The 3,356-nt window shown below is 35.7% G+C and overlaps 1 non-coding gene across 1 annotated transcript; it reads right to left on the reverse strand.

Moving 5' to 3' along the window:
* Positions 1–2,820: 2,820 nt before the first annotated feature.
* LOC145056092 (small nucleolar RNA R71) lies at positions 2,821–2,924 on the reverse strand. Its single transcript, XR_013685628.1, has one exon. It is a non-coding gene; the product is annotated as a small nucleolar RNA R71 (small nucleolar RNA).
* Between the last annotated feature and the right edge of the window lie 432 nt (positions 2,925–3,356).

Here is a 3,356-nt window from a genome sequence, read left to right on the forward strand (position 1 = left end):
TGCATAAAATTGAGTGGGTCGGGTTTGGGAAACCTTGTGAGATGCATTGGGTTTTCAAGCCCATAATATTTTAATGATAATAGATCATAATATCATTCCCGCAAAAAATTCATTGGCATATAGTATGGTATATTAACTCTGAAATAGTTATCCTTAAGACAATCTACCTAACCCTACCGATTCACATGAATCCTAAATCAACGATTATCGAGAGGAATCACCCAACCTAATGAATCATTTCAGAAACTGCTTGACTACAAAACTAGGGGAGTTATTGATAAATATGGTATCCCATTTTATCTACATATGTGGGCTGTAAGTCCACTCTAGAAACTTAATTCACTAGATCGCCTAAATAGTTAAGTGTTGGTTTCTACTATGGTCGATAACCTAGACGTACTTGCCAGTTCTCTGATCTGGACCAATCATTTACGGTTAACCAAAAAGAGGAGGACTATTACACTTCGTTTGATTTCACACTCTTCCCAAAAATGAGACCTATCAGATACTTAGCTTAATTGGAACTAAGCACCTTTTATAAGTCCATAACTAACCCAAACTATATCTAAAGGCAAATTTGATTCTAACATAGTTCCTAAAAAGAAGTTTTGTTATAGTTATACAAGTAGAAAAGAGTATAATTAATACAACTAGCATGTAATAAATACTTTTATCAAAATATTCTTTTGAAAATAACTATGCACTTACCTGGAAAAAATAGGTGATTTGAGGTTAAGGCGGTGCTTCGCCTTAACACTTTATCAAAAGACCTAGAAGTATATAGCACTAAGTCTCAGTCTATTTTCATATATCTTATGAATATAATAATGATAGTCTAGATTTCTCAATAATTTGAATGTCTACATCAAGATTTATCAAATAATAAATAACCAAGTAGGATCATATCAGATGTAGGGTTCGTTTGGTATACACAACATACTGTTTTGAAATCTCACCTTAAACACCTCACTAATCTAGCCTATATATCACTCCCATAAGTAGATTAATCAATATAATGACTTGGAGTTAGTAATAAATTTTAATTATAGGTTCATAACAATGACTATGATTATAATTATAAGTTACACTTTAAGCAGAGTAAGTGTAGCTCCACTTATAGAGTATTTTAACGAGAATGAAGAATGATGAGGGAATAACTACGACCCAAGAGATTCTAATCAACACCCCTCTAACGTTGCAGGGCCTCGCTAACATAACCAGGAACTAGGGAGTAAAGGGAGTAAGGGATAGAAAAGGTTCCATAGATAATGGAGGAAAGGTCTTGATATATGCATACTTAACCATATATTTTGTGCATTATCTTAATATTTTTAGCTACAATTTTTCTCATTATAGGAAAAAAGGTGCTTAACTCATTTAAATTATGTTTTGTAGCAGTGAAGACATGCTCAAGATGAAAAGGAAGCAAATGCGAAGCTGGAAGCAGGAATATTTGACCAAGTCAACATAAGTCAAAGAATTCAAGAATTTTGAAGCCCACAGTGTGGGGCATTCTTGCCATGCCGTAGTGATTTGGATTTTGTGATCTGATCTATTCCTTGGAGAATACGCGTTTTAAGTGATCGTCATGTCGTGGGGACTATTTTCCACAGTGGGGGAGGTGAATTTTGGCAACTTTATATTGATCGTTTTGGCTCTCAACCCTAATTTATGCTAGAAGTTATTGGCCATTATTGAAGACCAGAGGCACCCCTTGGAGGTTTCGGATATCTGAATTTGTTTGGGCTTAATTTTTGAAGAGATTTAAAAGAGAACATCATTAAATCTATTGGATGTCTAGTTTTAATCATGTCTAGTCTTATTTGTTTTGATTCTATGTGTTTTTCTGCTATGATCATGGGCTAAAACCCCATTCTACTTTAGTTGTTATTTTTGTTCCCTGTGTTCGATACCAACTTACTTGAACTATCCTATTAATCGATTAGGTACACTGCCTATCACATTATAGTTAGTCTAGATTATTTGGTTTTAAAACTTGTACTTAAAATACACATCAAGTTTTCGGTGCAATTGCTTGGGCACGACTTAATTTTAGTTAATCTTATCTTCTATTTGTTCTCGATCCTTTTTGTGGAGTTTATTTCAAATAAAGTTATATTTCTTTCGTTTTATATTTTTCTTGTTTTTAATTTTATGGCCATACAATGACGATGTTGTGGCCATCGTTCAGACAATTTAGGTTTTTATTATTTTTGTTCTTTTTATGTGTTTGTTTTCTTTTTTGTTGTAGTAAGTTTATGAACCGAACATCTTCATCTAACACAGTACTTGGTTTGGAAGATCCCGAGTCTATTTTTGCAAAAGCAACAAGGAACGGAGAACAATAAAGACAAGCAAAAGGATGAAGTAAAACCAAACGAGGTAGAGAGAGAATACGTGCTCGATTTAGAATCTAAAAAAAGCGAAACAGAAGATGAGATGGACGACACAACGTACATGAACATGGAGGAGTATAAGAAACGGATGCGTGATAACGGGCCAAGTCTTGTATATCTCGAATATCCAAGCACCACTTATTTTGAACTGAAGGGGAACATCTTAACTATGCTAAAAGACATCCCATTCTATAGGAAAGACCACGAAGATGCCTACACGCATATCGACGAGGTGAGTGACATTGTTAACTACTTTAATGTTCCCAATGTTCCTCATGAAACATTTTTGTTGTGGATGCTTCTGATAACTTTAAGAGGAGAGAAGAAGGATTGGCTTAGAGCATTTCTACCCTAAGCTATCACCATATGGCCCACACTTTGTGAAGAGTTCATCCAATAACTTGGCTCACCATCGAAGGTTGCAAAACTGAAGAAGGACATATCCAACTTTGAACAAGAGGGGGAATCCTTATATGAGGCATGGGAAAGGTACAAGGGGTTGCGAAGAAATTTTCCACAACATGAACTCAATGTTCAACAAGAGGTATCAATATCTTTTGATGGGGTAAATGTGGCCACTCGACAACTCCTTGACTCTCAAGGATCGCTAACAAAGAAGACTCCGGAAACAATTAAGGAGCTAATTTAAGATTTTTCCAAACACTCAAGGGAGTATCACAATCCTCTAGAAGACACGACAAGAGGATATAAAAGTGGCAATGCGGCTTCTGAAGATTTGGCAGCGGTAATGGAAAAGTTAGAATGAATGGACCGGAGAATGACAAAGATTTATCAATCCATCCATGCAATTCGAGTTGGGTGTGATGATTATGGTGGTCCACACTTAACCAATTAATGTAACCTCGATGAGAATGGAAATCGGAAAGCTCAAGCTTGCTATTTCAGCCTCCGCTTCCTTATCCCTCTCGAGCAATGTAAAGCCCACTGGAACCAGAACAA

Source organism: Lactuca serriola, chromosome 5, assembly GCF_051521515.1.
Source record: "Lactuca serriola cultivar US96UC23 chromosome 5, Lser_US96UC23_V15, whole genome shotgun sequence".
In the NCBI taxonomy this organism is placed as follows: Eukaryota; Viridiplantae; Streptophyta; class Magnoliopsida; order Asterales; family Asteraceae; genus Lactuca; species Lactuca serriola.